Source organism: Jaculus jaculus, chromosome 5 (assembly GCF_020740685.1).
Source record: "Jaculus jaculus isolate mJacJac1 chromosome 5, mJacJac1.mat.Y.cur, whole genome shotgun sequence".
NCBI lineage: Eukaryota > Metazoa > Chordata > Mammalia > Rodentia > Dipodidae > Jaculus > Jaculus jaculus.
Window position 1 is genome coordinate 83895427 of NC_059106.1, and position 14574 is coordinate 83910000.

Genomic DNA, 14574 nt, shown 5'->3' on the forward strand with positions numbered 1-14574 from the left:
TGCAGGAAAAGCCAGGTGCGGGCGCTTCCCCTCACATGGCGCTCTCCGCAACTCGGGAAACGTGAGGGGAGAGCGGCAGCGAGCAGCGGAGGAGCAGACCGTGAGGTAGAAGAATGCTTGGAGCAGCGAGAGAACCAGAGCAGCTGCGGCTCCCTCCCCTCCCCCACCGCCTGAGCCCAGCTCCGTGAACAGAGCAGCGGCCTGGGACCCGGCCACGCCAACAGCGGGACCCAAGCAGGAGCAGAGTTCGGCAGCAACATCAGCGGCTCCAGCACCGGTAACAGCGGCCCCAGCAGCAGCAGACCCAGGAGTGGCAGCAGAGGGGGAGCAGCAGCAGTGGACACAGCAGCAGCAGCTTCAGGCAGCAGTGGTGGCTCCAGCAGTGGCAGCTACAGCAGCAGCAGAGGCAGCAGCAGCGGTGGGTCCAGCAGCAACACCTTCAGCAGCAGTGGCTACAGCCCAGCAGGGGCAGCTTGAGCAGCAGCAGTTCCAGCAGCAGGGGTGCTGATCTGCAGGGCCACACTTGCCAGGCTCAGTTGGCCCCGCAGGAAAAGCAAGTGCCCAGCTCCAGAAATCAGAACAGCAGCCCGACGACCCAGGCAGCAACTTGACTGAGACCAAAATCATCCAAGGTAACTGGGATTGCACCAGGGAAGGGTCTCACTTGGTCGCAAGCTGACTTGGATCCCTCAACAGACCAGAAATCTTAACCTTTTTGTTGATAGAGGATCTGGTCGTTAAAATAACTACTCTTGCATACATACTTGGGACTGTTTTTGATTGAATGTGTACAGTGTTTAGTTAAATTTTAGAATCTACCTGTATTTTATTCCACTCAGCCTGCTTGAATACTCCTATAGCAGGGAAACTCAACCCGTAAGAACATCTTTGTAGATACTCTGAGAGTCTTAAGAGCCACACCTAACACCTTAAGGTTCTACCCTGAAAATATATTACATCAAATCAATTGATACAGCTAAGAATACACAGCTAGCTAGAAAATCCAAGCATTAACTTAATCCAAGATGCAAAAATATATACATTATAACACAAGAAACACTAAAAAGCAAGACGATATAAATCCACCTAAAAGTATTAATGCATCAGAAATGTCCTCCAGTGAGAAAGAGTTAGAGGAAATGCCTGAGAAAGAGTTCAAAAGAATGATTATAAATATGTTCAAAGAGCTCAAAGAACACATGAAAACAATCAAAGAAGAAATCAAAGAGGAAATCAAAGAGGAAATCAAAGGAATAAAAGAAGAGGCAGGACACCAATTTAATGAAATAAAGAAGGCAATACAAGACATAACTAAGGAAATAGAAATAATAAAGAAAAACCAGTCAGAATTACTAGCAATGAAGAACACAGTTAATGAAATAAAAAACTCTGTAGAAAATCTCACCAGTAGGATGGATGAGGGAGAGGACAGAATATCTAAGCTAGAAGACCAGGTGGCAGACCTAATGCAGTCCAACAAAGAGAAAGACAAACTTATAGAAAAGTATGAGTGGGAATTTCAAGATATTCGGGACACTATGAAAAGATCCAATATAAGAATTCAGGGCATAGTAGAAGGAGAAGAACGCCAATCCAAAGGCATAGTAGGCGTCTTCAACAAAATCATAGAGGAAAATTTCCCCCAAATTGGGAAAGAGGTGCCAATGCAGATACAGGAAGTGTTTAGAACCCCAGCCAGACAAAACCCGGAAAGAACCTCTCCTCGCCATATTATAATCAAACTTCCAAACACACACACAAAAGAAAAAATATTGAAAGCAGTTAGAGAGAAAAATCAAGTTACCTACAAAAGCAAGCCCATCAGGATTACAGCAGATTATTCAACACAAACTTTTAAAGCCAGAAGGGCTTGGAGTGATATATTCCAAGTTCTGAAAGATAACAACTGTCAACCAAGGTTACTTTATCCTGCAAAGTTATCCATTCAAATAGATGGAGAAATAAGTACATTCCATGACAAAAGCAGCTTAAAGGAGTATTTGAAGACAAAACCAGCTCTACAGAAAATACTTGATAGAATCCTCCATGCTGAAGAAAAGGAAAAGCACATATATAAGGAACCTAGAAAAAGCAAGCAATACTCAAATACTAGTTAACAGAAGAGAGTACAGGTAGAACCAGAAACACACACACACAATAAAATGGCAAACATAAACACACACCTTTCAATAATATATCTTAATATCAACGGCCTCAATGCCCCAACGAAAAGACAGATTTGCAGACTGGGTTAAAAAGCAGGATCCTGCAATTTGTTGTCTCCAAGAAACTCACCTTTCTACAAAGGATAGACATTATCTTAGGGTGAAAGATTGGAAGACGGTGTTTCAAGCAAATGGGCCTAGAAAACAAGCAGGGGTGGCTATCCTAATATCAGACAGGGTAGACTTTAGTCCGACGTTAGTCAAGAAAGATAAGGAAGGTCACTTTATATTGATTAAGGGCACACTCCAACAGGAGGACATTACAATCCTAAACATATATGCACCTAACAGGGGGCTCCCAAATTCGTCAAACAAACACTATTAGAACTAAGGTCACAGATAACACCAAACACAGTGGTGGTGGGTGACTTTAACACCCCACTCTCATCAATTGACAGGTCATCCCGGGAAAAAATAAACAGAAAGGCATTTGGACTAAATGAGGTCATAGAAGGAATGGACTTAACAGATATATACAGGACATTTCATCCAAAGGCTGCAGAATATACATTCTTTTCAGCAGCACATGGAACATTCTCTAAGATAGACCATATATTAGGACACAAAGCAAATCTTAACAAATTCAGGACAATTGAAATAATTCCTTGCATTCTATCTGACCACAATGGAATTAAACTACAAATCAGTAGCAAGAAAGGCTATAGAGCATACACAAAATCATGGAAACTAAACAATACACTACTAAATGATGAATGGGTCAATGAAGAAATCAAGAAGGAAATCAAAAAATTTATAGAGTCAAATGATAATGAGAACACAACATACCAAAATCTCTGGGACACAATGAAGGCAGTTCTAAGAGGTAAATTTATAGCCTTAAGTGCCTATATTAAGAAATTAGAAAGGTTGCAAGTAAACGACCTAATGCTTCGCCTTAAAGCCTTGGAAAAAGAAGAACAAGGCAAACCAAAAATTAGTAGACGGGAAGAAATAATAAAGATTAGGGCAGAAATTAATGAAATAGAAACAAAAAGAACAATCCAAAGAATTAATGAAACAAAGAGTTGGTTCTTTGAAAGGATAAACAAGATTGATAAACCCTTAGCAAATCTGACCAAAAGAAAGAGAGAAGAGACACAAATTAATAAAATCAGAGATGAACAAGGTAACATCACAACAGATTCCAGAGAAATTCAAAAAATTATAGGGACATACTATAAAAGCATATACTCCACAAAGTATGAAAATCTGAAAGAAATGGATGATTTCCTTGATCTATATGACCTACCTAAATTAAATCAAAATGAGATTAATCACTTAAATAGACCTATAACAAACATGGAGATCCGAACAGTTATCAATAATCTCCCAACTAAAAAAAGCCCAGGCCCGGATGGATTCACTGCTGAATTTTTCCATACTTTTGAGGAAGAGCTAACACCATTGCTTCTTAAGCTTTTCCAGGAAATAGAAAAAGAAGGAATTCTACCAAACTCTTTCTATGAGGTCAGCATCACCCTGATACCAAAACCAGGCAAAGATAGAACAAAAAAAGAAAATTACAGACCAATATCCCTCATGAACATAGATGCAAAAATTCTCAACAAAATATTGGCAAACAGAATACAAGAGTATATCAAAAAGATCATTCACCCTGACCAAGTAGGCTTTATCCCAGAGATGCAGGGATGGTTCACCATACGCAAATCTATAAATGTAATACATTATATAAATGGGTTGAAGGACAAAAATCACATGATCATCTCATTAGATGCAGAGAAAGCATTTGACAAAATCCAACATCCCTTCATGATAAAAGTCCTACAGAGACTGGGAATAGAAGGAACATATCTCAATATAATAAAGGCTATTTATGACAAACCTACAGCCAACATATTACTAAATGGGGAAAAGCTGGAAGCTTTTCCGCTAAAATCAGGAACAAGACAAGGGTGTCCACTGTCCCCACTTCTATTTAATATAGTTTTGGAAGTCTTAGCCATAGCAATAAGGCAAGAGACACACATAAAAGGGATACAAATTGGAAAGGAAGAAATCAAGTTATCATTATTTGCAGATGACATGATTCTATACATAAAGGACCCTAAAGAGTCTACTAGCAAGCTGTTAGAGCTGAGCAAAACCTACAGCAATGTAGCAGGATACAAAATAAATACACAGAAATCAGTAGCCTTCATATATGCTAACAACAAGCACACAGAGGATGAAATCAGAGAATCACTCCCATTCACAATTGCATCAAAAAAAATAAAGTACCTTGGAATAAACCTAACCAAGGAAGTAAAGAATCTCTACAATGAGAACTTTAAAACACTCAAGCGAGAAATTGCAGAAGACACTAGAAAGTGGAGAAACATCCCTTGTTCCTGGATTGGAAGAATCAATATCGTGAAAATGGCAATCTTACCTAAAGCAATCTACACATTTAATGCAATCCCTATCAAAATTCCAAAGGCTTTCTTCATGGAAATAGAAAAAACAATCCAAAAATTCATTTGGAATCACAAAAAACCTCGAATATCTAAAATAATACTGAGCAACAAAAAAGAGGCTGGTGGTATCACCATACCTGATTTTAACCTATACTACAGAGCCATAGTAACAAAAACAGCAAGGTACTGGCACAAAAACAGACATGTAGATCAGTGGAACAGAATAGAGGACCTAGATGTAAGCCCAAGTAGCTATAGCCACCTGATACTCGATAAAAATGCCAAAAATACTCATTGGAGAAGAGACAGCCTCTTCAGCAAATGGTGTTTTGAAAACTGGATATATATCTGCAGAAGGATGAAAATAGATTCTTCTCTCTCGCCATGCACAAGAATTAAGTCCAAATGGATTAAAGACCTTAACATCAGACCGGAAACTTTGAAACTGCTAGAGGAAAAAGTAGGGGAAACCCTTCAACATATTGGTCTTGGCAAAGACTTTCTAAATACAACCCCAATTGCTCAGGCAATAAAACCACAGATTAACCACTGGGACCTAATGAAATTACAAAGATTTTGCACCGCAAAGGACACAGTGAAAAAAGCAAAGAGGCAACCTACAGAATGGGAAAAAATCTTCGCCAGCTATATATCTGATAAAGGATTAATATCTAGGATATACAAAGAACTCAAAAAGTTAAATAATAAGGAATCAAACAAACCAATCAAAAAATGGGCTATGGAGCTAAATAGAGAGTTCTCAAAGGAAGAAATACGAATGGCATATAAGCATCTAAAAAAATGTTCTACGTCACTAGTCATCAGGGAAATGCAGATTAAAACTACATTGAGATTCCATCTCACTCCTGTCAGATTGGCCACCATCATGAAAACAAATGATCATAAATGTTGGCGGGGATGTGGAAAAAAAGGAACCCTTCTGCACTGCTGGTGGGAATGCAATCTGGTCCAGCCACTGTGGAAAACGGTGTGGAGGTTCCTAAAGCAGCTAGAGATTGATCTACCATATGACCCAGCTATAGCGCTCCTAGGCATATATCCAAAGGACTCATCTCATTTCCTTAGAAGTACATGCTCAACCATGTTTATTGCTGCTCAATTTATAATAGCTGGGAAATGGAACCAGCCTAGATCTCCCTCAACAGATGAGTGGATAATGAAGATGTGGTACATTTATACAATGGAGTTCTAGTCAGCGGTAAAGAAAAATGAAGTTATGAAATTTGCAGAAAAATGGATGGACCTGGAAAGTATTATACTAAGTCAGGTAACCCAGGCCCAGAAAGCCAAGCGCCACATGTTCTCCCTCATATGGGGATCCTAGCTACAGATGACTGGGCTTCTGTGTGAGAATGAAAATACTTAGTAGCAGAGGCCAATAAGTTGAAAAGGAGACATAAAGGGTGGAGAAAGGAAGGGAAGAGGATACTTAATAGGTTGATATTGTATATATGTAATTACAATGATTGTAATGGGGAGGTAATATGATTGAGAATGGAATTTCAAACGGGAAAGTATGGGGGTGGGGAGGGAGGGAATTACCATGGGATATATTTTATAATCATGGAAAATGTTAATAAAAATTAAAAAAAAAAAAAAAAAGGAAGAAATACGAATGGCATGTATGCATCTAAAAAAATGTTCTACGTCACTAGTCATCAGGGAAATGCAGATTAAAACTACATTGAGATTCCATCTCACTCCTGTCAGATTGGCCACCATCATGAAAACAAATGATCATAAATGTTGGTGGGGATGTGGAAAAAAAGGAACCCTTCTGCACTGCTGGTGGGAATGCAATCTGGTCCAGCCATTGTGGAAAACATGGTGGAGGTTCCTAAAACAGCTAGAGATTGATCTACCATATGACCCAGCTATAGCACTCCTTGGCATATATCCAAAGGACTCATCTCATTTCCTTAGAAGTACATGCTCAACCATGTTTATTGCTGCTCAATTTATAATAGCTGGGAAATGGAACCAGCCTAGATGTCCCTCAACTGATGAGTGGATAATGAAGATGTGGTACATTTATACAATGGAGTTCTACTCAGCGGTAAAGAAAACTGAAGTTATGAAATTTGCAGAAAAATGTATGGACCTGGAAAGGATTATACTAAGTCAGGTAACCCAGGCCCAGAAAGCCAAGCGCCACATGTTCTCTCTCATATGTGGATCCTAGCTACAGATGATTGGGCTTTTGTGTGAGAATGAAAATACTTAGTAGCAGAGGCCAGTAAGTTAAAAAGGAGACATAAAGGGTAGAGAAAGGAAGGGAAGAGGATACTTAATAGGTTGATATTGTACATATGTAATTATAATGAATGTAATGGCGAGGTAATATGATGGAGAATGGAATTTCAAATGGGAAAGTGTGGGGGTGGGGAGGGAGGGAATTACCATGGGATATTTTTATAATCATGGAAAATGTTAATAAAAATTTTAAAAAAAAAGAGAGAGAAGTGCTTACTGGGCAGTTTGGTGAGCATAGTATATACATTTATCCAGAAAGCAGCAAATGTTACACCTCTTGGGCTCATTACTACACCTGTTGTAGGTTTTCGGTATCTGGGATGTTTTCCCTCCTATGGAACGGGCCTCTTGTCCAATTAGAGAGTGGTTGTTTTCTCCCATAACAGACATGTCACTATTGCACCTGTTGGCTCATTTGGCCTGGCAGGCCAAATGTAAGGCTTTCAGTGTCCACTGTTGAGTATCTTCACTGGTGATTTCTCTCTCTCCCATTGAACTATATGCAGCATAGCATAGTGGCTGGATGCTAGCACACCCATTCTCTCCCTCTCCCTTTCTTTCCCTCTCTCAAATGAATAAATAAAAATAAAATATTTTCAAAAGCTGGGTGTGGTGGCGCACACCTTAAATCCCAGCTCTTGGGAGGAAGAGGTAGCAAGATTGCCTTGAGTTCAAGGCCACCCTGAGACTACATAATGAATTCCAAGTCATCCTGAGCTAGAATGAAACCCCTATCTCAAAAAACCTTAAAAATAAAAATAAAAAGGATAGAGAGAATGGGCCTACCAAAGCCTCCAGCTGCTGAAAATGGATCTCCAGATGAACATGCCACTTTGAGCCTCTGGCTTTACATGCATACTGGGTAATCGAACCTGGGTGGTTAGGCTTTACAGGCAAGCACCTCAATCCCTGAGACATCTCTACAGTCCTCTATCTGTCTTTCTTTATGCCATCTCTTTCTCTCTCTCCCCAGTCCCTGCCCCCTCCAGCTCATATCTTGAAGAGAGACAAACAATAAAAAGACAGCAAAATATTTAGTGTATTAGAGAATATAAGTACTGTGGAGAAAACTATATCAAAAGAGAGGAGTAGAGAATATGGAGTGGGGTTAGACAGTTTTAAATGGAATACTTGGAGAAATTCATTGAGAATATATTGAACAAAGACCTGAAAGTGTCCTCCTTTTCCTGAGAGCAAGTTCCAGTGCCTTCTTAAGGAAGCATTATAGGTAAAGACAATGCCAATGCCAATTGTAAAGACCCCGAAGCAGTGATTTTTTTTTTTTTTGAGAGTTCCTCTATTGTGTGACTCTAGCTTATTCCTTACTATTGTCGAGTTATATTACTTGGTGTGAAATGGTTTGTGTGACTAAGTTAGTTTGGGTTGTGGATTCTTTCTTAAGGTTTCTTAGGGGATAATAATCTTTCTTAAGTTTGATCTCAGTCCTTCTAGTGGTTTTGTGTTGTATTTTCAATCCTTCCATGATGCTTGACCAGCCCTACAGGATCCAACTGTGAACTACACGTAGTTTATATGTTCTTCTTCTTTTCTCTGTAAATAAAATAAATACATTTGGGCTGGAGAGATGGCTTAGCAGTTAAACGCTTGCCTGTGAAGCCTAAGGACCCCGGTTTGAGGCTCTATTCCCCAGGACACATGCTAGCCAGATGCACAAGAGGGCGCACGTGTCTGGAGTTCATTTGAAGTGGCTGGAAGCTCTGGCGCCTCTCATTCTTGCGCTCGCTCGCTCTCTCTCTCTCTCTCTCTCTCTCTCTCTTCCTCTATCTATCTATCTGCCTCTTTCTCTCTCAATCTCTGTCACTCTCAAATAAATAAATAAAAATGAACAAAATAAATACATTTATTATATATTATATATGTTATTTATATATAATTGGGGGTGTTCGAGGTAGGATCTCAGGCTGGCCTCGAACTCACAGTGATCCTCGTACATTGGCTTCCCAAATTCTGGGATTAAAGGTGCTTGCCACCACTAAATTTTTTAAATATGTATATTTTTAGGCCAGGTGTGGTAGAATAAATGAAAAAAAAAAAAAAAATATATATATATATATATATATTTGCAGGCAGAGAGAAATAGAAGAGAGACGTACAGAGAGAATGGGCATGCCAGGGCATCCAGCCATTGCAAATGAACTCCAGATCCATGTGCCATTTTGTACATCTGAGTTTATGTGAGTACTGGTGAATCAAACCTGGGTTGTTAGGCTTTGCTAGCAAGTGGCTTGCTGCTGAGCTGTCTCTTCAGCCTCCCACTTTTTTGAGCTTTTTTTTATTAACAGCTTCCATAGTTATAGACAACAAACCATGCTAATTCTCTCCCCTCTCCACTTTCCCCTTCACAAATCCACTCCATCATATTCCCTCCCCCTTTCAATTAGTCTCTCTTTTATTTTGATATTATCCTTTCCTCCTATTATGAGGGTCTCATGTAGGTAGTACAAGGCACTGTAAGGTCATGGATATCCAGGCCATTTTGTGTCTGGAAGATTGCATTGTAAGCAGTCCTACCCTTCCTTTAGCTCTTACATTCTTTCCACCACCTCGTCTGCAATGGACCCTCAACAATGGAGGGTTTAATAGAGATTGTTCAGTGCTGAAGACTCCTCTCTTATTTCTTGGCACTGTGTTCCCTTTTGTGCATCTGTCTTATGTAGGTACTAGGGAATTGAACCTAGATCCTTAGGCTAAGCCATCTATCCACTGTTACCTGAAAAGAGAAGCTTAGCCAGGCATGGTGGTACATTCCATTAATCCCAGCACTCGGGAGGCAGTGTTAAGAGGATTGCCATGAGGTCAAGTCCACCTTGAGACTACATAGTAAATTCCAGGTAAGCCTGGGCTAGAGCAAAACCCTACCTCAAAAAATAAATAAATAAATAAATAAAGCACACAAAAACCACAAAAATATGTATGAAAAGAGAAGCTTCTCTAACTAAAAAGTGAGAGTAGCATTAATATATGAGTATGAACTTTAAGAGAAGTGCTTACTGGGCAGTTTAGTGAGCATAATATATACATTTAGCCAGACACCAATTGGAGTTACATCTCTAGGACTCATAACCTACCCGTCATAGATTTTCACTATCAAACATGTATATTCTCTCCTGTGGTACAGTCCTACACTTCAATTAGTGAGTGGTTGGTTTCTCCTATAGCAGCCACTATTGTACCCGTTGGCTCATTTGGCCTTGCTGGCCAAACTTAAGGATTACAGTGTCCATTGTTGTTTACCTCCACTGGTGACTTCTCTCTCCCATATGGTTGCATGCTTTCTGTCAGCTGGTCTACATGGAGGAGGTTTTTGTCTCAGCTCGAGTTGGATTTCTCAGTGTCCTTGCAGCCCAAGCATATGGAGTCTTCAGCAATAGGGTTTTACCATCTATTCCACCCTCCCCCTAGGTTTTTCAGGGTGTGGTCTCATTCTAGCTCAGGCTGACCTGGAATTCACTATGTAGTCTCTGAGTGGCCTCAAACTTAAAGTGATCCTCTTACCTCTGCCTCTCAAGTGTTGGGATTAAAGGTATATGCCACCATACTCGGCTTCTTAGCATCTATTCTTAGTGGGAAACCAAGAGCCTCAGCAATGGCCTGTAATGTTTTGGGGGCATCAGTGACCTCCCTAGCCAACAACTCATGGGAAGGTATCCCATCCCTAACACTGAAAATTTTCTAGTAACAATCTATGGCGTTTGGGTGCACCATTGTCCAAAAAAATAGCTTTGCATATGGCTTATTCATATTGCCTTAAATTTTGATTAACTCTACACTTCCTTTATCAATTTCTTCCCCTGACCTCATTTAGGCCATTTCATCTCCAGTACTCTGTTCTATACACGTGTGCACGTGTGTGCGTGCACACACACAATATTATCCCCTTAAGTTCTTCCCTTTCCTCCATCCTTCATAGCACATTTCTAGCTTACTGGCTTCTGCTATCTATTTTTATCCCAGCTCACATAAAAGTCTAAACATTTGTAGGTAGGATTCACATATGAGAGAGAACATGCAATGTTTGCTTTTCTGGAGCTGGGTTACCTCAGTATAATCCTTTCCAGATCCATACATTTCATAATTTCATTTTTCTTTACCACTGAATAGAGCTCCATTGGATAAATATACCACATCTTCATTATTCACTCATCAGATCAGGGACATGTAGGCTGGTTCTATTTCCTAAGTATTGTGTATTGAGTGGCAATAAACGTGATTGAGCAAGTATCTCTAAGGTAGTGAGTAGAGTCCCTAGGATATATGCCTAGGAATGCTATAGCTTATTGTCATTTGTTTTCTTGATGATGGCCACTCTGACAGAATGAGATGGAATCTCAAAGTAGTTATTTTTAATATATGTGTGTATATATAAAAACATTTGTGTTTGCAAATGTGTGTACATACCTTATTTTTTTATTTAAAACATTTTTAATTATTGACAACTTCCATAATTATAGACAATAAAGCATGATAATTCCCCTCCCCCTTACCTTCCTGTTCATGACTTCACTCTCCATCCAATCCCTTCCCCCATTTTCCAACCTTTCACCCTAAGATAATGTCTATCCTTTGTAGAAAGGTGAGTTTCTTGGAGGTAACAAAATGAAGGATCCTGGTTTTTAGCCCAGTCTGCAAACGTATGTTTTTTGGTTGGGGCATTGAGGCCATTGATATTAAGAGATATTATTTATTTACTTATTTACTTATTTAAGAGCAACAGATAGAGAAAGAGGCAGAGAGAGAGAGAGGGAGGGAGGGAGAGAGAGAGAGAATGGGCGTGCCAAGGCTTCCAGCCACTGTGAACAAACTCCATATATGTGTGCCCCCTTGTGCATCTGGCTAACGTGGGTCCTGGGGAATCGAGCCTCGAACCAGGGTCCTTAGGCTTCACAGGCAAGCACTTAACTGCTAAACCATCTCTCCAGCCCCTAAGAGATATTATTGAAAGGTGTGTGTTTATTTTTGTCATTTTTTGTAGTTCTTCTGGTTTAACCCTTGCTGTCTTGTGTTAACTAGTATTTGAGTATTGTTTGTTTTTCCAGGTTTCTTGTGTGTTTTTCTTTCTCTTCAGTATGGAGGATTCTTTCAAGTATTTTCTGTAGAGCTGGTTTTGTCTTCAAATGTTCCTTTAGCCTGCTTTTGTTGTAGAATGTCCTTATTTCTCCTTCCATTTGAATGGATAGCTTTGCAGGATAAAGTAAACTTGGTTAACAGTTGTTATCTTTCAGAACTTGGAATACATCCCTCCAAGCCCTTCTGAGTTTTAAAGTTTGTGTTGAGTAATCTTCTGGTTCAGGCCTATATGCCAGGCTTATTTGGTGGGTATTGACCTGGTGTAATCCCAATTACTTTTTGGGATGATTTTGGTCTCAGTTATGCTGTGCTCCTGTTTGGGTCCCTCTTTGGTGCACTGTGGGTTCATATAGGCTGACTGGGTCACTGAATCGCTGCTCTGGTCTTTGGTGCTGGGTGCTATGTGCTTTCTTCCCCAGGTCTCTGGTGTTTGCTGGCACTTGCGCTGGCGCCTGGGGAGGGGAGGCTGTGGCTGGTGGCTCTAGTTCTCCCACTGGCCACATGATCCTCTACCTCATGAGCTGCTCCTCCGTTGGCCACTACTGTCCTCCCTTTACGTTTCTTGAGTTTGCAAGGAACTTCGGTGGGAGTAGAGAATCTCCTCACCTGGCTTTTCCTGTGGCTCAGGCTGAGCCTGGCAGCTGTGGCCCCGCAGACCTGGTGCTGCTGCTGCTGGAGCCGCTTCTGCCTGCCTGGCTGTGTGAGCTCTGGATGCTCTGGATCTCTTCCACTTCTGCTGCCATTGGTAACTTCTTATACACCTCATTTTTTAGTAGAAGAGTGTATTTGCTGGGTTTTTTTTTTTTTTGGGGGGGGGGTCAGCTTTTTCTCTCCTGGGCTGCTTTGGCGTGGTTCCTACGCCACCATCTTAATCAGAAGTCTCTCCATTGGAATTTTATCATGAAGGGATGTTGGATTTTGTCAAATGCTTTTTCTGCATCTAATGAGATGATCATGTGATTTTTGTCTTTCAGTCCATTCATATAATGTATTACATTTATCAATTTGTGTATGTTGAACCATCCCTGAATCTCTATGTTAAAGCCTTCTTGGTTGGGGTGAATGATCTTTCTAATATATTCTTTTTTTAATATTTATTTTATTCATTTGAGAGAGAGAGAGAATGATGGGCACACCAGGGCCTTCAGTCATTGTAAATGAACTCCAAACACGTGTTCCCTTCTGCATCTGGTTTTCAGGGGGCCTGGGAAATGGCACCTGGGTCCTTTGGCTTCGCAGGCAAATGCCTTAACTGCTAAGCCATCTCTCCAGCCCTTTCTGATATATTCTTGTATTCCGTTTGTCAGTATTTTGTTGAAAACTTTTGCATTTATGTTTGTGCGGGAGATTGGTCTATAATTTTCCTTTTTTGTTCTCATCTATGCTGAGTGCCCGCCTTGAACCCTCTCTGTTGCGTTTTGGACTTGGTTAGGCTGCTTGGGTCAGTGGATCTGGTTTTCTGATCTGCTGTGCTGGATGGATTCCTTGTGGCCAGGGTTGAGGGTAGTGGTGGTGGATAAGTTCTCTGTTGGTTTGCAGCATTACCTGTTGGGAGTGGGAGGCTATGCAGGTGCCCAGAATTCTACCAAAGCCGCTCAGCTGGACCCATTTGTCATCTCCTTCAGCATCTGGTCCCTGATGTCTTCCTTTTGGCTTTCTTAACTTTGCTAGGAGGCTGGTGGAAGTGGAAAATCCCTTCACCTGACTTCTGCTCCTCCAGCTCTGCACTGAGTCGGGTGGGGGTGTAGACCAGGGCCAAGGACACGTTGATGGGATTCTGGCTGGTTTCTTGCTTGCTGGAAGCTCTGAATCTTTCCTGCTTCTCTGCTGTGGTTCATAGTTTCTTATTCACCTTAACTGTATGGTGGAAAAGTATATTTTGCTGTTTTTCTATTTATTTCCCTCCCTGGGCTATCTTCAGCCCCCTTTCTTTTCTTTTTTTAAATGTTTTTTTAATTGATTATTCATTTGCAAGGAAAGAGACAGAGGCAGACAGAACGGGTTTGTCAGGGTTCTGGAGAATAGAACCCAGTTGGTCAGGTTTTGCAAGCAAGTGCCTTTACCGACTGAACCACCTCTCTATTCGCCCCCTCCCTTTTTTCTTTGTCTTTCTTCTCTCATTTTATTTTTTCATACTTTTTTTTTTTTACTCTGGTTGCAAATACATAGACCATGTTCTTTTTCCTTCTGTGTCTCTGGAACATAGACTAGTATCTGGTATATATAGGAGGTGTAGTACTTACTCTTATCACTACTTTGACCAATGCCTGCTGAGAAGGATTTATTTTGGATTATAGTTCGAGGTATAGTCCATCATGATGATGAAGGTGTGACAGCAAGAAGCAATGAATGTTGCTTTTGAGCTAGTTTTCTTCTTCTTCTTTTCTTTTTTGTGTGTGTGTTTTGCTTTTTTTTTTTTAAGTTTTTATTAACATTTTCCATGATTATAAAATATATCCCATGGTAATTCCCTCCCTCCCCACCCCCACACTTTCCCATTTGAAATTCCATTCTCCATCATATCACCTCCCCATTACAATCATAGTAATTACATATATACAATATCAACCTAT

The 14574-nt window shown here is 40.5% G+C and overlaps 1 protein-coding gene across 4 annotated transcripts in view; it reads left to right on the top strand.

Moving 5' to 3' along the window:
- Positions 1 to 14574, top strand: part of Mast2 (microtubule associated serine/threonine kinase 2) — a 216644-nt gene that overhangs the window by 126392 nt on the left and 75678 nt on the right. Inside the window, exon 1 of one of the 4 annotated variants that reach the window (XM_045150692.1) lies at positions 9086 to 9108. The exons of the other annotated variants lie outside the window; for them this stretch is intronic. The gene's annotated coding sequence lies outside the window, so the exon portion shown is untranslated. Of the gene's footprint in view, positions 1 to 9085; positions 9109 to 14574 lie in introns of those variants that run through there. 4 annotated transcript variants of the gene reach the window in all.